A 24,424-nucleotide genomic window follows, 5' to 3' on the forward strand; every position below is an offset into this window, starting at 1 on the left:
GCTCCCTTCAAAATCAAGGGAATGTCTGTGATATTGAATCTTACCAGCAACTAAGCCACATGTTGTCTGTTGGTGAGACTGTGTGCAATGATTTGATAATAAAAATTAACTGAACTGTCTTATTAACATATTAACAAATGTGCCAAGCAGGAGGAAATTGCATCATTTCCCTCCCATTCAGGGAGTTGCAGCAGAACCTGAAGCTTTTGTTCTTGCTCTGCAAATTGTACATGTGGTTATTTAGGAAATAACTGATGTTGAACATTAGGCAGAAAAGCATTGGTATAATAAACTAAGCTACAAAGGCCAACTTAATCCACAGTCTCAATTGAGGTATTGGTTTTAAAATTCTGTTGGGTTTTTTTCCTCTCTTTTTTTCTTGTGGGGTGAAACATTTTTGTTTAAGTATATGATTATATCACACCCAGTGTTTTAGGATTAACTCGGTGCTAATTTGGGGCATGACGGGCTGAAGGACAAACACTGGCTATTGGTGTCGATGTGTGATCTTTGACACGTTTATGTCTTTGTGTCAGACCTATGCTCTTTGAACAGCAGACATTACAATTCCCAGAAGTGGCTACTTGAATTGGTCAGTTACTGACAATTGAACGTGACAGGAGTCAGTGTGGTCATTGAAGAGGACACAAGAGCCACGCAAATCAGAACAGGAATACATTATGGTCTAGGGAGATGCTGGGAGGTGCCTTTTGATTCAGGCGCGGTGAGATTTACCTTTTTGGTTATGTTAGAGTGTTAATCTGTGTACACACGGATTATGTGTGAGGAGAAAAAAAAGCTTTATCATAGGGTATTTTCAATGAGCACATGCTATAAATTGTTTTCAGCAATTTAGGAGAAACCTAAAAAAAATGACTGTACAGTAAATTCATTGAGAAAACATTTTAAGTGTCTTTGAATTCACTCACCAACACGAATTCTTTTGGAGATATTTAATCCTTCGTTCATGTTTAAATGTGAATGGATGCGGAAGGAATTTTGTTAACTTTGCCATTTAAAGCAAAATCCAAATGACTCAATTAAAAAACGTTTTTAATCGACAGAGTTGCGCGTGTTTTAGTTTTTTTAACAGACAATTGCAATTATGACACGATTTTCCTTGAAATCTGTACATTTCATTGTTACTACAGACCAACACATTCTAAACCTTCTGATAAGTTTTGTATTAGAGAATACCTCTTAAATAGCTGTCGTTTCACTGAACGTTTTGCCGAACTTTCAAAATGATCAGAAAGCTCGTTAAATTTCATTGTTATGCTAAATAAATGATAACACCGTTGCAGTGCAAATCTAGCTTTGCCAAGCAAAGACAGTGTTGTAAATTGTCTAAACGTGGAAGATAATAATATAGAATATAGGAGGAGTAAAACCACGAGAAATTACAATAATGAAAAGAGGGTATTTGAGGAACAATATAATATTCCAGGTCATATCATCGAAGTGTCCATCGTAAAATATAATAATAATAAAAAAAAAATGAAATCTAAAATCCTCTGATACGTTTGATTTCAGGCTTATGAACATAAAATGAAACATTCAAAGTCCTGGGGAATAATGGTCTGTTTCTGAGTTATTGTCACATTCGCCCCCGCAATAATAAAATGCAGAAACACAGATGCAACGTACAACAGGTCTTATTATTCTATAGATATATTTTTTATTTATTTAATTATCTGAGACCTGTAAGCTCCATGAAGATTCATGTTGTCATCGTCACAACTCAAATAGGATAATCTATGACTTTAAAGGTGGGTTAAAGATTGTGTTGATTAAAACCACAGCGTGTTGCTAAAAGATTACACTGAGCAGTATTATATATATATATATATATATATATATATATATATATATATATATATATATATATATATATATATATATATATATATATATATATATATATATATATGAAGGCAAAGCTTGTTTTATTTTATCCAAAGCAAAGAAACTGTATCAACGGTAATACCACTTTAATAAACAAATCAACGAACGTGACTATTTATGCCATAATACCTCATCCATAGTGATGCACCTGTATTACTGTCTATGACTTTTCACATGTTATACTGCTTTTATTGACATGTATATTGATAATATCGTTTTTGGGAGGGTTGTCTTTTTCGTTAGCAACGCGCTCAGGATTTAGGCCGTACAGGCCGAAGAGGCAGTGGCGCTTTCCTGCCGATGGATGGCGCTGCTTAGCTCAGTTGAGCTTCCTCTCAGTGTGGTCAGGACCGAGGCCTTGTCGAGGCCCGCTGTCTGATGCAAATGATGCTCTATAGTGAATGAAAATACAGCAACACTTTGTCAATGTCGTCACACCTCAACACAGGAGGCATTTATTGTTGATTCAAACACATAACACATAAATAAAAATCACAATTACTGATTTATGATCACTTTATATCACTGTGTTTTTCAAGTTGGCTTTATTTCTAATTCAGATTTCACACACATAGTTCATGTTTTTGCCTTATTTCTATAAGAAAATGTGTGCTTTTACAGCTTCACACCACTTGCTACAACTTGCTTCCATGGCAGCTCTGTGTTTTAAGTATATAAAGAATATGTTATCATCGTGTTCACTGTTCTCAAATCATCCTTGGTATATGTTGAATCTGAAAACACTGACAGGTTTTATACACACTATAACCTCTTTTTCTTAGGACATCGGAGATGAATTAGAATTCATTCACATAACATATGTGAGTATTTTATGCATTAAATGCAGACAGAAATAATTCATTTTTTGTGTAACACAACAACTTCTGCTTTAGCCGAGCTAGAGATGGTGGTTTTTTTTTCCTTACAGACCAGTGTGAATCTCTTGAACAGACTTGTCTTGGTTCCAACATTTGGAACAATATGCCCACGTCTGACGTCAGCACGCAAACATTCACGTTTGTATCAATGGCTCCTTTTCGGCCAGGTCTACTCTCCCCTATGAAGCATCGACACACACTGCACTGCTGCTTTTGAGAGCTGAATCCAGTCGGTTGCATTTTGGCTGCTTCAAAGTGAACGTTTTGGCACATTAGTATCCTCGGTGCGCTCCGTTACGCAGTGCGAGGAAGGAGACGTCGAAGCACGTAATGCAACGGGGGGAGGGGGGGTGGGGGGATGGGGGTGGTGGGTCCGTTTCTCCTCCTGGCACTGCTGAGGCTGCGGCAACACCTCCACACTCCGCTGCTGCGTGCTTCTGCGCCTCCTGCTCATCGTCTCTGCCTCCTGCAAACCAGGTCGGCTCAAAGCGTTTCGCCCGGACTCGACTCACACCACGCGTAAAAACAGAATTTCCATCTGTAGCCGCTTCTGCAGGTTCACGGTCCCGGTGTGGCTCGTTTTTTTCCTTCTTCTTCTTTTTTCCCCCGCAAGATAATGTCACAGGTGCTTCAGTCCAGCACGGTGCAGGTGTGGAGATCACTGCACCCATCGTGGTACATTTGCCGGCTTCACAAGCCCAATGGTTTTCTGTCCACTGCCATCGGGGCATCTCTCCGCTGCGGACTATGCGGGAAACACGGGACGACCGGGGTAAGAGAGGGACACCGAGGGGAGTGTTGGCATCGTTTATGCCTTCACATCTCTCAGCTAAGCAGGAGGGTGTCATAATTTTTTTTTCCGTGCAGGGCAACGTGCCCCCCGCCCAGTAAACCAAAGTTTTGGGTCCGCTGCGTCCGTGGATCATGCGTCGTCCTCGGCGATGCGCGCTGTCCCACCACGCAGTCACAGGGCCAACTCGTGCCTCACAGCGTCTATCAAACAAACGTTGCATGCAACTAAAGAGAAAGGAGAGAGAGCCGTCATTCATGCTGAACAATGGAGTTCACAGTGGTCACCGGAGAGTGTTTGGGTTTCTGTACACGTTGTGCAGAGCAGCCGGCGTGCAGCGTGACTGTGGGAGACAGAGGCAGAGAGAGGGGACGCAGCAGCCCCTCTCTCACTGTCATCCCAGGCTTTCGAGAAGGGGAGCTGGATCCTTCTGGCACCAGCATAACCACGGCCTCAGCTGTATCTGGTCGTTGAAGCAAAAGTAGAACCAATATTTTTGGCGTATTTTTATTTTTATTTTTTTTATTTTTTTACATCGCTTCTCGGATCAAACGCAGGTTTCCTTTAATCTCAGCCTGCCACTCACGACTTGTTCAATTTGGCTTTTTTTGTCACTGGACTCTGGAGCTTTTACAGTTTGGTTACATTTGAGAAACTTGCAGTGAAATACAGAACGGACTTGAAGCGGAGATGAAGGATTTACTCAAAACTTTATGACTTGTAAGTATTTTTATTTTTTTTTTTTTTGCATGATTTTTGTCAGATGAGCTGATTTGTGACTTTGTGACTTGAGGAAAGGGTATATTTAACAACGATTCTCACAACTGCACGAAGCAACAACAGCAATAATAATAATAATAATATTAATAATAATAATGAGAATAATAATAGTAATAGTAATAATAGAAAGTGAATAAAAACTGTTACATTAATTAAGAAAAATAAAGTGCAGTTTTATATGGAGCTGGCTTATTGGTAGAAGTGAAACACAAACAATTAGCACTGTCAATTATGTGGAGGCCAAACGTGCTGAGTGGCAGCCGGCTGGAGCAGGGGCGGTGATGAGGCGGGCCGAGTGGCCCCAGCGCTGGCGTTTATAAAGCAAACAGTTGTGTGATTGTTAGCAGAGCCTGGGAAAATGTCCCCTTGGCTGGGAGGTGGAGGGACTTGACGCCAGTGCCTCTTGTTAAGAAGACTTGTGTGCTCCCAGACAGCATTGTGATGTTAATGAGCACCAGCACGTTGTTGAACTTGATGTTGACTTTTTTTCTTTCTTTTCTTTGGGTGATCCCCCCCTCTTTTCTTTTCTTTTCTTTTCTTTTCTTTTCTTTTCTTTTCTTTTCTTTTTCTGTCCGCAGACACTTGTTTATGGGAAATTCTGCTGCGGAGCTACAATGTGAAATTAATTAATCAGGCCATTACTGTTCACTACAACAAATATTCTACTAATTAGTGGAAATTTGCCGCGTTATCTTATTCGGGTTTATTGGGAGAGAAAACAAGCTGGTCGTAAAAATGTGAACAGTGGCCACTAATATGTGTAACTTACACTTGAAAAGACAGGGTTTTAATGAGTTAAGTCAGATTACATTACATTTAACAAACAGATCATTTTGTATAGTTTAAAAAGACTCAATGGTTGTAATTGTACAAATGTCAGTATTCAACTTCAAAATAAAAAAATCACGATTATGTATATATTTATACATTTGAAAATATAGTCAGAACTTCTTTCTTTCTTTCTTTCTTTCTTTCTTTCTTTCTTTCTTTCTTTCTTTCTTTCTTTCTTTCATTGCAACAGGTGTAGACCCACTGTAAATCGCGTTCCCCCCTGAAATATCTATCGGTCCTCATTTATATATACAGTACAACACACATATATTTTACTGACACCAGTTTTTTTAATGTCACATAAAATCACACCGTTTTACCTTTTTTGATGCTATAAATCCTATGACGAGATTTATTTATTTGATACTGAATGCACAGTTTGAATATAAATATAGCATGACTGTATATTTAGACAGAATGTCATTGTATTGTATTAATAATTAACTTCAAGTATAAAATGTGTTTAATAAATTGTCAAAAAAATGTTTAGATAAAACTTTTGTGCAAAATTTTAAATACTTTTGGAAGTTCAGAGCACGTAAAAATGTCAGCGTTGTCGCATTTCTTAAAGTTCATCTCGAGGTTTTACAAAAGTTTTTTTTGGAAACTTGTTTAGTCAGAATCTGAATGCGTATTTGGTTAACTTCTGCCACTTCTCGATTGGCTCGATTCTGAAAATGATTTCCTCCCCATCTTTCCATGTATGGTGGATTTGCAATGGATAAATACTTCTGTACATTTTACTGAAGATCTCTAGGATTTAGAGACGCTTGAAGAATAAACGCAGAGCGATTCGTTTTTGGTGCGTTTCAGCACCAAGGACAGAGACCGAATGCTTGTTACACGTGCTGAGGCTGGCGCTCATTTGAATGTTCATAAATTGAGGCATTTTAATTTGTAGACATGCTGCAGCCATGGAAAGTTCCTCTTTTGTCATTTTTCTATTATAGTTAGCCGTTTTGCATGCACTGACAGAAATAAAATAAGGAGCATTTGCCCCGTCTTCTACATACATATAATTACACATGTGATCCTAAGTGAACCCACATCACCTAAAACATAAGCATGAAGTAGCAGACTGTTCAATATTCCTTTTTTTTTTAAATTTCTAATAATTGTTAAATTATGAGCCACAAAGAAAAGCATTAATCACTACCTTTATAGAGGATTGCCATGTATTCGAATAGAATACAATAGAGTTGTAATAAGATGCTTTTGTAAATGTAAGGGGCTGAGCTAGTTATCCCCCACCTTAATGTACTGTATGTTTGACAGGACGTGACGTAGGCAGGGGCGTGTTCAGGTGATCAACGTGAGGCTGCTGAGACGAGGGGCTGACAGTCACTCAGTATTAATATACAGTACCATCATTCACTCACACACACACACACACACACACACACACACACACACACACACACACACACACACACACACACACACACACACACACACACTTGCTTTTGACCTTACTCTGATTTACAAGACTGAATCCTGCATATAAATATATATATATATTTTTTTTAAAACATTTAGATTTTTTTGTTAAACTAAAACTACATTAAAATGAACGTGCTCCAACATATATTATGTTTTAAAGTCATGATTGCTCACAGAACAAGTCAACCAGTGCAAAGGCATTTTTTCATTTTTTCTGGGTTGTGACCTTCATTTGAAGTAAATGCTCTATTATGACAATATTGGAATATTGAAAAATAAAAACAATTTGTTCAATCTTTGTCTCCTAAATGTGGCTATAAGATGATCAATTTGTGTAGGACCAGATTTAAATTGTTTGAATATTTCCTAAATTGTAATAGAAATACAAGATCATTTTTCCTCTCTGAAATAACGTGTATAAAACACGGTACTCTCCATACAAAACCGTATAAAGGGGATAAGTAATATAAATTCAAATAAAAACGATTATATAACAATAACAATTCATAGTTTTGCACACATACACACAAAGAGGAATTTACGATTGTATTTGCTACCACGGTAAAAGTATGAGCCAAAAAGGTGGTTATTTTGTATGCATTTTATAGGACATCAGAGCGTGTGCATGGTATTACTGTCTCTTTCGCCTGATGTGTGAAGCCATAACTGATGAGCTGCCATAGGCGTCTGCTGAAATAGTAACTCACGGTTAATATAGGCCACGTGTTTTTATTTCTAGGTTTTTATAGTCTCGATGCATTTTGTAAATTAGAACATGGTGTGGCATTTTCTTTTTAAATGTTAATTGCCTTGTTCGGTCCGTTTTTGAAGAAATATATAAAAATAATCAGGCCTGTGAAACATAAAATGATGAATACGGGTTTCAAAGATGCAAAGATGATCGGGGTAGTTCATTTCAATATGTATAACATGCTGTGAACTCCTGATGGCTCGTTATTGTCCCTTAACAACACAAATGTGGTTACCTTAGTTCTGCACGAGTCGCTGCTTGTTTAATGTTTCCTCATAGGAACAAACTTATTGTTTGGTCATTTATTGCCCAAACAATACGTGGCTGAATGACAGATAGTTTGTTGTAAACAAATCCTGAAACATAGCCAATTGTGTGATCTGTGCAGTCAAGTAATTGTGCTCCTGTTACACACTGTTGCGCGTTCTAGCTGGAATTGAATGCAAAGCTATTGTTGATGTTGAGATTATGAATAATGTGGCCGAAGCAAAGTGCATATTACGCGACTTGATGTCTTCTTATCATCCACAGTTAATGTAATCTTTTCTCACTTGATGGCTGAGGTCTGCATTGCGTTTTAGTGATTTTGAAGCACCGTGTCAATTGTGTGTGTGTGTGTGTGTGTGTGTGTGTGTGTGTGTGTGTGTGTGTGTGTGTGTGTGTGTGTGTGTGTGTGTGTGTGTGTGCGTGTGATACAGTGGATATTGTGCGCTCTGACCCCGCTCGGCCCTCCGCCTCCTGCGCCTCATCTGACACCTCCACATCGCGCCTCTTTCTCCTCACTCATTTTCTCTTCCTCCGGGCTTTGATGCGGTGGTTTTGACAGCTCGCTGTAGACTCTATAACGTCCGTATACCTCCAGGAAAAAGGGCCGGACACGTGTACTGACAATGTCCGGGAAGCGTGCCTAAAATGGGCTTTGTCTTTGCTGTGAGCCGGTGTCCCACGTGGTTGAAGACAGACAGCGTGACCGGTGGAGAGAGCCGGGGAGAGGGGCTCCCGTCCCGGGCTGAGGATTAGAGGTCATCCCGGCATCACAGACACGGATGGATTTAAAATCATATCGCATTAACGAAATACTGTCCAATTAAGGAAATCGGGCGTAAAATATCCAGAATTTGTGAGTATGCGTTTATTCTCAACTTAAGTTCTTGTCTCCTGGACAATTGTTATCACAATGAAGTGTCATTTCAGCGATATACATATATAGATAGATAGATATTTAGCACTTTATTGAAGCACATGTGTGCTTATTAACACACTTATATTAGACACGTTCAGAAAGATATGCAATGACTTGAAATTTGATCCTGCCATCAAGGTATGTTTGTTCAGGATGTATTTTGCACGAGACATTTGTATTAAAAGGTTTGTAGCACTTTCTCGGCTCCATTGTGACAGGGGCCAGTTTGTCCTGCTGGCATGTCACTAATCCTAAGTATAGGCTGCGATGACATCCAGTGAGGCAAGGGCTTGTTCCTCTGGATCATGTTGTTGACATTTAGCTGTGAGCCCTTTTACAGTAGGTTATATGGGCCTTCAGTAGTTTGTCATGCTTTCAAACAATTCATGGATTAATACACTCAATGCGGAAACTATGGTCTATGGTCTGAAATGGGTCGATGTGAGCTGGCATTTAAAACAAACAATAAGCTGGTTGTTTGTGGGGGGGGTCTGTGGTGTTTTCTGCCGAGAAAACAGCGGAAGTAACATTGTCTCTTATCTCTGCTTATAGGAGTCGAGTTATCGCTTTGAGAGCTCAAGCTGGGCTTCATATGCTGTTATTAATAGGATAAATGCATGCTACATGAAGGTTATGAGGGGCATGGATCCCAGTTTGTCCAGTAACGGCTGTTCATGGATGACAAGTGGATGTGTCATCCTCCTCCCCCTGCAGCTGGATGACTTCACGCTGCAGATGCTCACCGGGACTTTTGGTGGGAGGAAGTTCACTCGTGTTTTGGAAAAATGGGGATGATGGATAGTGCTCAGACATGCTTGCAAGCAAAGGGATATGCTCAATTGACATAATAAAGATTCACTATATGTCGTGCTATTGCAGGAATGCCGTCGTTGGATGTGTTAAGATGATGTTTGTGTATGTGAATGTCCCCCCCCCCCCCCCCCCCCCCCCCACACACACACACACACACACACACACACTCACTCTCTCAGGTCACGTAATTCCGGTCATAGCCAAGGCATTATGATCATACGCATGTGGTATATGTGCTTTGTGCTGGTGGTGAAACAGTGTGCGTAAAGACAACCATAACATACAGTGTTACCTTGACTTCAACGTGCTTGGTGCATGCGCATGGTTAAGTGTGTATATTAGAGATAGAGAGACAGGGGGACAGGGGAAGCAAGCAGGAAGGAGAGAGAGGGCGAGAGGCGTGCGCATGCAAGCGGGATGCAATGGCTCCATGTGACCACAACACACGCAGCTCCGGCGGCGGCCCCTTTAAGAGACGTGGGTTAGTTTTTCTCTTTGGTTATCTAGCTGTATGAGTTTATGTAATATCATAAAGCTAGAGAACCGAATGTATGAACTAATCCTGATGTCGTCACGGCGGAGCGAAACGGAACCGGACCCGTGATGATGGTGGCAGCGGCGGTGATGATGAGAGGGGTGGGGGGGCCAGCTGCCGGAGCGGATGGATGGATGCAGCCTGCACGGAGGACTGTAAGCCCCCGGCAGCGTCCGTGCATCGCACGCATAAACGCCTCCTGCTTGCTTGGACGTTTGCACGGTTGAGGGACGCCGACGCAGAAAAGCGGATTCGTGGCTGTGGGTTTCGTTCAGGAGTGCTGCGTGGAGTGACAGTGGTTAGCAACCGGAGACACGCTCCATTCATAGAGTGGTGATGAAGATGAGGAGGAGGGGGGGGGGAGGAGGAGGGGGAGGAGGGAGACTCGAAAGTGATGCTTCCACTTGTATCTCTGATTAGGATAGTATTTGCATTTGAGTCCCTTCGACTGGTTGTTTAGAATGTTCTTGCATGACTTGGATACCTTTAAACCAGATAAATGAGGTGAGCTGAACACGAGCTGAGCTCCTGATTGGCGGACTACCAGGTGTGACGTGTTCCACAGTACTAGCCTCATATCTCCTATCTCCTATGTGTATCTATATGTAGTGATATGAGACATGTTTCTGTTTTATCAGTCATGGGGAGTGTACCTATACAGTTGTTGGCATCTGCTGTACAATTTGGGTTTTATTTGCAGGAGCTTTATCAGCACACTGAGATGTTTTTTGACCGAGCAGCCTGTGCCCCTGTAACCTGTGATGGCATATATTCCTACTCTCCAGGTAGTTCCCATGCAGAGCTTACGACATAGGATGCAGAGGGGTAGCAAACAGGAGCGTGTCAGGCAAGACTCCACGGTAATGTGTCACAGCTTATGAAGTGCAGAATAAGACTGTTATGATTCAGTAGCTCAGGCGTTTGTCAAAGGAGTCATTTTATATCCCTGGATTTAGCTTGATTGATGCTCTTATTAACAGCCCAAGTAAGTGAGGACTCAAAAAACTAGCTCACAGTGCCCTGGAAGAGGTTCGTGGGACGTCAGGGAATAAGTGCATGCTGTACATTTGTGTACTCGTTTGACACAAAGGTATTTGCAGCTTTTGCTGATGAGCAGTTTTCACAGGTGCAGTTTATTCTTACAGCTCACTGCAAGAAAACAAGTTGGCTGCAGTAGCTTCATAGTTTACTCTCTCAATGAAAGACACCCATAACTAGAGAACTGCCATGTCAACACACACACACACACACACACACACAAACACACACACACACACACACGACCCAAATACACAGAAGACCTCAGTCTGCTTCCATGGTGCATGTAAAGCAGCGGAGGCAGTATCAGGGGTAAAGTCAGGGTCAGTCAAGTCGTGCAGAGCTCCTCATGATTTTTCAGGCCTGTTCCATAAAGCTGTTTGTGCTGCACATCATCTGTTCTTTGCCCACTTCATCCGAGCCAGAGAGGAGCTGCTGTGAGTGAGACGTTGTAGCCCGTCGTGGAGCCTGTTGAATTTTAAACAAGCCCGTTCTGTGCTGGCTGCTAAAGCTGTAGCTGCCTGGTTAATCTGTGCTGTGCAGAGCATGTGAGCCCGGAGCTGCTGCCAGTAGGCCCTGGCTTACACTGCGTCACAGAGCGGGGCAGGTGCTAGAGACGGACCGAGCACAAAAATATCTGTGCTTCCTCAGCAAGCTGTGCCTTTGTGGTGTCATACTGCCACGACTGAGTTCAGCTGTGTGTGTGTTTGTGTGTGTGTGTGTGTGTGTGTGTGTGTGTGTGTGTGTGTGTGTGTGTGTGTGTGTGTGTGTGTGTGGGAGAGTGTACATATTTTGCCCTATTATCCATCACTTGATGTGCACAATTGTAATTTTAATAATACAGCTTATAATTGCAGGCTATTAGTAAGCCGAGTAAGGTATAATTTTTTCAAATGAATATAGCGTGACAATACACACCAAGTATTAGAATATCCATATCTTGTTTTAAATGTAACAACAACCGACGAGTGAGTTAATTTCTAATCTGTAAAGCACTCAATCAAAAAAATCTAAAATGATCCTCATATCACTGGCATTTTTAGATTTTTTTTCTTATTTCTGAAGCATCTTCCTTTAACACATATTGTGCAACATCAAACCTACGCGTTGAGAAAAAACAGTTTGATCTGTCTGCTGCATTTGTAGTATTCCAACAGCATTAAAATCTCAGCCTTTCACCCAGATATTAATGCATTGCTGAGAGGTAATAAATAGAGGATATGGGGGAGCCCTTTGAGATTGAAATGCAGTCTGGTGAGTGACTGAGAGGCAGGCTAGACGTCGATGTTCCCACATTAATATGTGTCTGTCTGGGCCCTCTCTACCATCAGGAGGAGGCCCTCCTCACCAGATGGAGCCCAGTCTTGTCGAGGTCTAGCTCATAAGCACCTGCCATAAGGCTGCATTAAACATGCTGTTTTCTCTATTTGTTTCACAACCTGAATGTATTTATTTTTATTTTTTTATATCATCAGTCGTAGTTTTTATGCTACATGTATTATGACTGCAACATGAATAAACCAGATGACACAAAGCAATGGCAGGGCTGAGGGAAATAAGACTGAAGATGAAGTAAAAACAATGAGTTGAAGAGACTAGACACTAAGATGTGTTTATACATGCACGCCGTGCATTTCTCATCAATCTGTCAGGGCTAGCCTTTCCTGCAGAAGCAAAAATATATTTCCCCCCATCACTGTGTATGTCCCTGCACCTGCCCAGTATGCAACATATTTTCATTTTTTTGGTATCGGGTGTTGCATAAGAGGCAAATTTCCTTGTTGACATGGGTGTTTGGACAAAGCAGCCATCCTATTCTTTGTCTTATACACAACAGAACCATTATTTTAGGTTTGCGGCCACGCTGCACTTCCAAGCCACCATCCTATAGATGTTATCTTGTTTGTGTCGCACACAGGATTGCAGAGCTGTGTGTATGAATGTGTGTGCACATGTTCCTCTACATTTGTACATGTGCTCGCCCGTATGTGTTTATGTGTGCTGCTGTACATTGCTACTGCACTCTCAGTGCCTCATTTTCTGCCTCTGTAGAGTTCAATAAACATGGCAAGATACTGTGGATTACAGAATAGCTGTCTTTTGCAATGTGGGACTGAACTATCAAGCTTTTACATTTTTTTCCCTCTGCTTTCAGGAGGGAGTGTGGCTTGTATGTAAAAGTGGCATCATGCTATGTTTGTATTTGTATGCAAAATCCTAGAATATTAGTTTCCTCCTAGAAAATTAGATGCGTTTCAAAGGTGTATAGTATGGTAGGCATAATTATAAAAGTTTTTTTTTTTTTTTTTTTAGATTGATATTATTATTATTATTATTATCAATAATAATAATAAGAATAATAATAATAATAATACCAATTTATATTATTGGCAGTAGTAGCATTATCATTGCACATTTTCTTTGAAATGTGAAATTTATACTGTTTCTAGTCCATTTGATTCCATATCATTGAAATCCATATTCAAGCATTGTCCATTTTCTATTATCGTTTTGAATTGCAGCGGCCTATATAAACCTTTTCTCTGAAGTTATGAATTCTGGGTTTGGTAGCCTAGCAACAGCCTCTGACCCATGCACAGGAAAGAGGAAAAAAAAAATTGAAAGGCTGACATACAGGCTTTAAACCTACGAAGGACGTCAGATTTCAGTGGATGTAATCTTTCAGTATTTTGTGTAATCGCCTGTGAATTGTGTTTGTTTGTGTGTGTGTGTTAGTGTGTGTGTGTGCGCGCGTGTGTGTGTGTGTGTGTGTGTGTGTGTGTGTGTGTGTGTGTGTGTGTGTGTGTGTGTGTGTGTGTGTGTGTGTGTGTGTGTGTGTGTGTGTGTGTGTGTGTGTGTGTGTGTGTTTTGAAGGTTTGGCATGGATTTAGCACTGACAGCTGAATGAAATAGAAACTTTAAGGAACTTTCCCAAGAAATAAAGTGAAGTGATTTAAATATATATATATATATATATATATATATTATTATTATTTTATTTTTTTTTCCCCCCTTATTGTTGTAAAGTCAAATGTCCTGAAATCATGTTTGGTGTATTTCTAACATCACTATATTTACAAAATGTATATTTTTAAAAATGTGAACATGCAGCTATAAATGTACAATTTGAAATTGAACTGATTGCTTTGTGTGTGACTGACCGCTGAGATGTCTTCTTTTCACGGGCCGTCTCTTAATTTTATTCTCTTAATTTTACTTTACATTTGTTTTTGCAGGGCACTGCTCTCCCTCACACAGACACACGCACACACACACACACACGTCCCATTTGCAAGTGGACAACGAGGCCAGAGGAGAGACACTCCACCTCCTGCTCTTGGAGCAGAGGTCAGCGGCTGGGTCACAGCGGGGCCTCGTTGATTCAGAGTCACAGGTGAGACACACAAAGCCACGCCAGTGATCCCCCTGAAAACACGCTTGAACTTGAACTCACTTCACTGCCATCAAACTTGAATTTGAAGATTGCGTTAAATTAATTCATCACTCCATCCACCTTTTGTCTTTTAACGTTTAATCCTGACTGGTTATGATATTTATTTTTTTGTTACTTTTTCTCTTCTCATTCACTCCTCTGTCACTTTGTACAATACAATGCAGTTTGTTGGATTCTTTTTATTTGGCAGGTAGCAGCAGTGGGTCATTCCTATAATCTAGATTTCAGTTCATGGTTTTCATCACTTTACAGAAGCATGGTTGCAGGGGGCCTCGGCCTGTTGTGTGTACAAGCTGAGCTCATGTGGAAAGGCTGCCAGGGTGGCTAAGTCCCTCACTTCACTAATTCCCCATTTCTAACACCCCACTCTCCCAGCTGCTCCTTAATTTCCCATCCTCTGTCTGTGACTTCTACCCAAACGCTAACACAGAAAAAAATTCCTTTTTCTTTTTTTTTTCTTTTTTTAAATTTCCACTTCTAGTTAATCTCTTGGCTTTCTTTTTCACTTTAGTGTTGAAAAAAGTTTCTAGAAGCACTTCAGTATCTTCCTCGGTGCATATGCAGTCATCCAACACACACACACACACACACACACACACACACACACACACACACACACACACACACACACAGAAAAAATCCAAACGTCTCACACACTTTAAAGGCTCACTGTTCATTTTCATCCAAATGTTTCTGAAAAGAAAAGGACATTTTATTGTTGGAAAGCAGTAAATCTCTGGTTGCTGTTTACTGTAGCACACATGCGGCAACTTATCACAGCGTGCATGCTGAGTCTCGGCTTCAGCCACCAGCTCCTCTGCAAAAGCTGTGTGTTTTTAACAACAGCGTATAATGCTGAAGATGATGGAAGGCTGAAACTAGAAGCAGGTGGCTCGCTCACTTCCCCCTCAGCTTCCTTTTCAGAGTTGAGTGACATGACTAAAGATTACCTTTACTATCCTAACAGCTGCAATAGCAGGCCATCAAGGCAGAGAACGCCGCTCGGCTCCTGCATGTTCAACCTCCTGCGGAGAACAAGGTAGACAGAGCGATGGAGGCAGTGCTGGTGAGGGGAGGTGAGAGAGACTCAGCCCCATCCGCAGAGATTGAGCGCCGTCATTGGGGAGAAACAGTAGAAGCATTTTTTTTTTTTTTTTAATTTCCCTTCAGGGTTAAAGAAGCGTTCTGTGACATTGGCCCACTTCTATATCAGCATGCACACCCCCAGAGGAGAGGTTGTGTTTGAGAATCAGACAAGAGAAGATCAGAGGAGATTTCACAGCCTGTGGCTATCCTCCTCCGTAGCGTTCGAAGACCTCTTAAACCTACTTCACTTTGCTCCAACTCAATGAGGTCTGCCGGTCTACTTAGTCAATATCATATCCACAAACTAGATAAATCGATGCAAACAAGCTTGGTGCTGGACATGGGCTTCAGAAGTGCAGGCATAGCTACAGGCGAGATTTGATGCAGACATGCATCAATCCAGAAGTGACACTCCTCACATCCACTTTGTATTCATAACAGCAATTAAGAGCTCTCACGCACAGGTTTGCATCGGTGCTGCGTTCCCCTTACAGGACCCGAGTACAGTTTGTGCATATGTTACAATTGTTTCTATAGGAACTGCAGGCTGGCGAGTGTGATTTCACACACAGTGGCGTTGCTTCCACAGCTGAGCACTCTCATGTATATGGAAAGACTCGTCGAGAGAGAACCACTAAAGCAGTAATCCGCTCATTTACAGTACCTCAGATTCAGTCTACCCCCCCCCCCCCCCCCCCTCCTACTTTTACCCTCAAACACACGAGCACGCAAACACACACACCTCAATGTACCATATCTCCTCCCTCTTCTAAGAACCCCCACCTCATGTCTTCCATCCCCATTCGGGCTCATCTCACCATCGCCTCTCCAGCTCCGCCACCCCAGAGAAACCAATTCAGACTCCGGCTCCACACCGTCATGGCATGTTGGCCAAGGGAGATGGAGTCCTTTCAGGTTCTAGGCTACAACCTCCCACACTCGCTCCCACCCTTCCTCCCCTGTTGCTGCCCCTTCGCTGCCTCTCAACATTTCCTCAACACGCTTGGTGTAGCAGCGGGGTTGCTCGACAGCACGTTAGGATTGCTCCTGTGAATCTAGTTGGAGTTATTCCACACATTATGTGACCTTTTAAAGTTCCTACAGACTTGCATGTGGGTGTGTGTTTTTGCATTTTCTTCTGAGCCCAGCATTGCATGGTTATATTCTCAGATTAGCGTGAGTTTATGAAACAAATAGAGGTAGCGTTATGTGTTTAAACAGAAAGGTTGTGAGGGTTACCAGTAATAGGTTATCTTTAATGGCAAAACCACCTACCGCCCACTCGTGGCTTCTTGAAGTTGCCAATCTGCTTTAACAGCCTGCTGTTTCCTGTTTTTTTTTTGTTTTTGTTTTTTTCTAAATGAGGCTTTCCAGATTTGTATGCATAAACTGTGCTGCTTGGCTGTTCTTAAAAGTGTATTTAAATTATACCCTCTGCATTATGCAGCTTGATAAGAAATAAATCTCTTCCAATGAATACAGAAGATGGAGCGAGGCGGTGAATGGGGCAGAGTGTGTGCATGGCTGTGTGTGTCCGTAGGCACACCGGAGCAGAGTCGTGGCGTATGTTAACATAAATTCAAGTCTATGTGCAGAGGGGCTTGGCATTTTTTAAGAGAATTTGAGATTGAGAAAAATAAACCGCAAAAGAAGTAAATACAAAAGAAAAATCCACCACAAGCTAATTCAGCTGCTGTGGTTAACCAGGATGTGAGAGAAATCAAAGATATGTTCAGATTTTAGGTGCGATATGATGAACTTTAGTGCATGTGGTCGATGTGCCACACACTGATCACCACATAGGTTACTCACTTTTATTTGTTTTTCTTTACCTCCATAAAGCAGAGAGGCCTCTGGTATCTCAATGCTTTCAGGCTGAATGGTGGCTGTATTAAAGATTGGTGGTGGCTGTGATGTGGGGTGCAGTGGGGTGACGAACAGAGCGCATGAGGGAGGGACAGGGGTCCGCTGAAAGGCAGCAGGCTGCAGCGTGAATAGGAATGGGGAAGGGAGAGGGAGGGGGCATTAGCGGTGGAGACAGGTTGGGGGTGGCGGGGCTACAGCGGGGCCTCCATTGGTTCAATGCAACGGCCAAAGCATCTGTGAAAAGGGGTCTCCCCTTTTTCCCACGCCCAGTGCGATGCAGAAACCCTGCTTCAGTCAGCCAGGGTCAAGTCACATTTCTAATATATACACCGGGCCTGTGGACTCTCACAATACATGCACACAGCTCATTTATTTTATGTATGCACACAGTCAGGCACACACTTGTATGCACCCAGCGAGTAGACAACCTCTCAGACGGAAACTTGGGGGGCTGCTGCAGAGAGCAAAGAATATTATGACACTCATTTCTGTCCCATTGGCACAATTGTTTCATCTTGGATCTTGCAAATTAACCGCCTGCACAGAAATATGCAGATTCTCCATTTCCGCTCACTGAAGTTTGTAATTTTGGTTTGTCAGTCACCAGAGATCTGCAAAATGAGGGGAAGATTGAAATATTTGGAGATTTATCTATTTTTTGTCACGTTATCTTCCTGATACTCGTTTAATACGTCAAGCTGTCATATCACATATTTATCAAAATTGATAAAGCACTATGGTCACTGGAGTCTTCACTGTACACACTCTCAACTGTGTCATTTGCCCGTCCACCGTCAAATTGCAGCCCCTTTCTTCTTCTCACACATTTATGTCTCAGCCGGCATTTACAAACTATAATCATATTCCAGGGAGGGGGATGTAAATGCTTTGTCCTGATACCCCCCCCCCCGAAAACACTATACCCCACCACCAACAACACCCCAGTGCCAGATGCCCTGCTGTATTGTGTGGGTGCTTGGGGCAGACAGGCCAGCAAGTAGACCCTCCCTCACTCTCTCTCTCTCTCTCTCTCTCTCTCTCTCTCTCTCTCTCTCTCTCTCTCTCTCTCTCTCTCTCAATGCACCATGATGTCACCCTACTTGTCTGTCTGTCAGGACCTGAACAGGGACTTAAGCGTGGGAAGGGAAAGCATTCATGATTGCAAGGGGGTGGTAGGAGAGGTTCAAGGAGAGGTTCAGGGTTGGGAGGGGATTTTTTATTTATTTTTTTGTGGAAGGTGGGTCGAGAGTTTAAGAGTTTGTCGTGTTAAGAAGACCCTGTCTGGCCTGAGGGGTCAGTGAGTGGACTTGAGCATGGACAGCGTGCGTGCGTGTGCTTGTGCGCGTGAGCGCGCGCGTGTGATTGAGGTCGAATTGGGGTGGGGTATTCTCCTCGCAACTCGAGAACGAAGTAGAATTTAGATGAGTCTGTCAGTCTGTGTGTTTCAGTAATGCAGCCTGAGGTTGAAACTCTCACAAAGAGCCTTTAAACAGTGAGGATATAAAGAAGAAGAATTCTTCCAAATCAAATCTATCAAGAACATTCGCAGCTGTGCGCAGACGTAACAAAGCCAAGGCAAAGTTACAGTTTAAGAATAGAGCATGTATTGAAATTAGTAAATGTCCAGGATATTCCACATAAGAATGGATTTCTTTGCCTTCACTGAATAAATGTCCTTGTGAAGCAATTTATTTTTTCAAACATGTGAGGACAAACACTGATTCTCACTCCTGGATGTGTTTCAGCATTACCAACATCAGTGGGCTATAACGGGAGTGAGCTCAGGCTTCAGCTACCTACCGTGCTGACCTGTCTAAACTGTAGCTTGTCATTTGCCCGGTCTCATCTGGGATTGACTCTGGCACCATGTGATTCTGCACAGGATAAAACAGCCATAGGTGATGGAAGGCTGGTGCAAAGCCAGGCCAAAATCGGGCTCGTAAAATCCAAATGATATAGATATTTTTTTAAACCATACATGCTCTATAGGAATTTGCTAATCTACCGATTGGCCTCACGCAGTTTTGAGTTTTACTCAGATGTTATATGTGCCTGAGGACGTTTCCCTCATGTTTCAGATTTCCACATCCCTCTTGTGTGTGTTCGCTTCAGTGACAAGACCAACTAACAAAACCGGGTTGTACATAGAGGCACTGAGGTTTAAGGGAAGCACAAAAGAAAATCTTTCCTCCTTCAGACTGGTTTTGAAGAGTCACACCGTGCACATACATCATCCTGCATGGTGAAGGTGAAACAGCCAAGTGAAGTCATGTCTCTGAGTGAAGCCGAACTTTAGATATTTCTACGCTGTAGTTTTATGCTGTTGTTTGTTCAGTCTAAGCAAATACTTTTAGCTCAATCACAGCAAGCAGTCATACATGCAGATGGATGTGCTTCATTTAGAATAAAATGTTGATTCTTCAATTCAACTTATTTATTTTCTAAATGTCTTTATCCAACTGAGGGTTGCGGGTGGATCCGACGCGATTACGTCCACATTTATGGTCAATTTGGAGTCGCCAATCTTCCTGAAAAACGTGTTTTTGAACTGTGGAAACCTGAGCACATGGAGAAAACCCTATACATCCATAGGTAGCCCATGTAAACTCCACACAGAAAGACCCCAAGCCAGGACTCAAATTGGAGACATTGTTGTTGTGAGCCAAGAGTGCTAACCATTGCACAGCGGTGCGGACATAAATCCTACAAATGTTACAGTGCTAGAAATGCAAAACCGTGAATACATGTCTCGGTTGACTTTATGGATGATGAGTTTTATCTGACAGCATGTAATGTGCTGTTTACAGCACCACCAGCAAACACAGACAACAGGAACCTTTTTCAACTGGTAAACATTTACTAGGGCACAGACACATGCCTTTGCCATTCACCCTCACTGTTTTTAGACTTTTGTATTTGCTTCACCCCTCTTCTCTTTCCATCTCTTGCTCTAATATGTTCTCCCCCTGTGTCCTTCTCTCTCTCTCTCTCTCTCTCTCTCTCTCTCTCTCTCTCTCTCTCTCTCTCTCTCTCTCCTCTCTCATTCTCTTTCTGGCTTTGTGAAAAGGTGATAGTATAGTGAGACAATGGGGAAGACTCACTTAATTAGCTGGACGAGAAGATGCATTGTGGCAATTACTGTGCACAAAGGGAGGGGAAGGTATGGCTCTGTAATGTGCTGCCTTGTGTATTTGCCTGGCTGTTATAGCCTGGAGTGCAGGCAGGCCTTTATAAGAGAGAGTGAAGGCAGTAACAATGGAAGACAGGATGTACTCCACATGTAGAGCCATTTCCAGTCCTTTTACAAGTCGGGACAATAGAAGCTACAGTCTTTTAAAAGCTGGAAATGTAGAAACTGTATCCCCACGGATGAATTATGGGGCTTTAAATGCACACTGGCTTTGTGAAAATTAACTTCCCAGATGTACTTTTTTTGCTTTTTGTTATCTCTTTTTAATAAGGTAGCAGCTTTTTATAGGTTTTATTTTTTTCAGTTCGTGTATTATAAATAATTTGGGAAACTGATGCTTCAAAGATAATTGGAAAAAAAAAAGCTGAGCTGACCTGATTATTTTTTGTCAAGCAATATCTGATCAGTTTATAGAAACAGTAACTTATTAGGATAAACTCTAATAAAATATAGAATGTATATATATTTTTAAAATCATCTGCTTATGGAATCTTGCCACCAAACACTCATACCAGATATCTCTGACAACCTATACTGTGCATACACTGAAGCAAAGTGCACAGATGTATGTGCCTGTATTTGTTGTGTTTTCATCTTATGTGTTTTTATGGAGCTCAATGTGCCTTTAGAAAAAATAAAGTGAATCGATTTCAAAATATTTCATGTTCACCAATTTTGAACAGTAATTTAATTAGTTTTTGGGTGTAAAACTAATTTCTTCATGGTTTCATTCAACATATAAGCCTAGTTTGTCACATTTTGCTATTTCGCCCCAGTTAATGATATCTGTTATTCATTCTGCTTCAGTTGAAAAAAAAGAAAAGAGAGAGAGAGAGAGACTGTTTACAAGCAACATGTCAACGCTGGTAAATAATATCTGACAGGGGAACTGCTTTTATTTGTGTCTCAACAAGATTTGGCAAAAATAGCTAACAACACAAATAGTTATGAATAATTTATTTAAGCTTTTGATTCGTCACTAAACATATTTTGATCATTTCTTTGCATCAGTTTTGCCAATTTGGAAAATTTGTGAAAATAATCACCCCCTAAATTAGTGAGCGAAATCAGCCATCAGGCTGCCTCACCTCATAAACAGCGATTTTATGGTTTTAATCACTGTTCGATTTAACAATGGTTTGCAATGTTTTAGAACTTTTGAGAATATTTCTTATCAAGCATTGGCAACTCTCCCGGTGTCACACAGGAATCAGGAATATGTTTGAGACTTGAAATGTTGTCATGCATTTTTATCTCTCTTTCCCAAAACGATCTCTCAAGAACACGGCAGCATTCCTTTCTCTCTCTCTCTCTCTCTCTCTCTCTCTCTCTCTCTCTCTCTCTCTCTCTCTCTCTCTCTCTCTCTCTCTCTCTCTCTCTCTCTCTCGCTCTCTTTTTAAAGGCCAATGCTTTGAGTCAAAGCTATTAAAATCAAACAAACAGTGCCTTCGAAGAACGTGGAACTGGAAAGAGCTTGTTTCAATAAGACACAATGTTGATTTAATTATGTTGTTCAATTTATTTTATTGTGAAATGAGGTGCGTACAAAACTAGACATCCTACTTTCTATTTCTGACAGCCTATGAGTCGGCCACTGCTTGGTCCCACTTTGTATGTTGCGTGTGCGTGTGTGTGCGTGTGTGTGTGTGTGTGCAGAGTTGGGTCCAGCAAAGAGCATCCTCCTCTCGTGGAGTGGCCTGAGGGGATTTCTTTCATGAAGTCAGATAACATCCAGGCGACCCCCTCTTCCCTTTTTTATAAGAGTTCTTTAACCTTGATAAATGAAGTAGAGGCGAGAAGGGAGTGAGGGAGGCTGGGAGGAAAAAGTTGTGGGCTGTGTTCGGGGATGAGACCGTGATGGAGGGAGGGAGAGAGAGAGAGAGAGAGAGAGAGAGAGAGAGAGAGAGAGAGAGAGAGAGAGAGAGAGAGAGACACCAACTCCCTGGCTGGCTTGCTCTCAGGATCAATAACGTTCGGAGAGCTGCTGAGCACTCCTGTCTGGCAGCTTTACCATAGGGGATGGAAGGAAAAGAGGGAGGGAGAGAAGGAAACCAAGAAAAGAAGCGCTGCAAAAGCCTCTCTATCTCTATCTTGTCACCCTTTTTTTTTTTTTTTTTTTTGCAAAGAGGGAGAATTGAAGTGGACGGCACTGAAAAGAATGAAAGAAACATAGACGCGAGGGTGGAGTGGTGGGAAGCTGACACCGACACACCTACCCAACAGAACCGTGCCACCCACCAGCCTGCCCGCCTGCCCGCCAGCAAATTGCACTCTCTTGCACGCACACACTCGCGCACACTCTGAGGTCTCCTTTTACGGAGCCACAAGGTTACAGAGTGTCGATACAAACGCGCACAGCCCTCCGACAAATGGGATTTGACATGTTCAATCAACAGTGCTGCCAAATCCCTGTTGTTAAGTGTTGCAGAGCCATATCTGTCTGCAGTGGGCCTGAGCTATGCTACCTGGGCCCGCTAACTGTCCCCTAAATATCCTCTATTAAAGTCCTCAGTAATAGAATTATCTCCTGCATTTGTCATTGGGCTTGCATAGGCAGTGTGTGCTGTGGCATAAATAGCGAAGTGAGTTGTCACATTGTGCACCTGTTAAAAGAAGAAACCTTCAGTGACTTCTTTACAGTGCCTCGAGGTCATGGACATGGGAGCTCTCTTCCTCTTTTCTTTTGCCCTCTTTCACTTGATTTTCTTGCTTGGAGTTTAAGTCGTGGGTTTCCCTCCTCTGGCCATCTCTCCTGGATTTTTTTCTCCCCCTTTCTTAGACCTGATCCTTTCATCTTCTCCCCCCTAATCCTGTGCTGGAGAAGCCATCTCCTCTCCCCTCCTCGACTTCCCATTGCTCTCTTTTTAACTCCATGCCTTTTCTTATTTTAGCGTGTCCCTGTATTTCTTGTGCCTTAATCTTCTTCTTCTTCTTCTTCTTCTTCTTCTTGTTCTGCTTCTTCTACTTCTTCTTTTTTCTCCTCTTCTTCCTTTTCCTCCCCTTTTTCTTCTTCTTCTTCTCCGTCTTGCTTTCGTCTGTCCTTAATAAAGTTAGTGATCAGTTGACTGCTCCTATCATTGGTAGAGAGCAGGTTGGTCCTCCCATCCCAAGAGGGGGGTACATTGTCTGTGTTGGTTGACCAGTGTAATCCCCCACAGGGACAAAGAGCAGTATCCTCACTACCTTAGTCTCCCCTGAAGGGCATTAGCCCCCTGACGAGAGCCATGCCCTGGTCTGCTTCTGCCTGCCTGACGGCCCAGCATCATACCGCTGACTCTCAGCTTATCTCAGGAAACCACGGCTCAGAATGAATGCAGATTACTTTGACAAGTGGAGCATGTGTATGAATTTATGGTCATATCTATAGTTGAGTGTTTCAAAGGCTATTTCCAAACAGTAGGCAAAGAATTTTCCTGGTCCTTCATGCATCGCACACACACACGCACGCACGCACGCACGCACACACGCACGCACATGTACGCATGCACACACAGAGGCACATCTGTTGGATTAAGATCATGGAGTCCTACTCTAAACCTCCACACAGCCCCTCATACCCCTGCCCCCCCCCCCCCCTCTCTTTGCTGTTTCACACACACATTCACACGGGGAGCGAGTTGGTAAGGTTGCTATGGGAACAGTGGTCAGAGTTTACCAGAGGGGAGACAAACAAAGTACTGTTCATGAGACCAGGTTGTTCTGTGTAGATGGAGCCATGATACCCTGAGTGTGTGCAAATGTCAACTGTTCCTCCTCTCTGGTGATTAGATACTGTATGTGTGCGCGCGTGATTTTCCTTCTTCTATCTCCATTAAATATTTTAATGACTTAATGAACGATGTGTGTCTGCAGCTTCCAAACAAATCTCAATGAGTTATAACTTT

The 24,424-nt window shown here is 42.2% G+C and overlaps 1 long non-coding RNA gene across 1 annotated transcript in view; it reads left to right on the top strand.

The window, feature by feature from the left end:
• Positions 1–3,136: 3,136 nt before the first annotated feature.
• Positions 3,137–24,424, top strand: part of LOC308115348 — a 37,769-nt gene continuing 16,481 nt past the window's right edge. The window contains exons 1-2 of the long non-coding RNA XR_013935684.1: positions 3,137–4,293; positions 14,181–14,338. This is a non-coding gene — a long non-coding RNA (uncharacterized lncRNA). The remainder of the gene's footprint in view (positions 4,294–14,180; positions 14,339–24,424) is intronic.

Source organism: Lipophrys pholis (assembly GCF_963383615.2).
Source record: "Lipophrys pholis genome assembly, chromosome: 10".
NCBI classification, from domain to species: Eukaryota; Metazoa; Chordata; class Actinopteri; order Blenniiformes; family Blenniidae; genus Lipophrys; species Lipophrys pholis.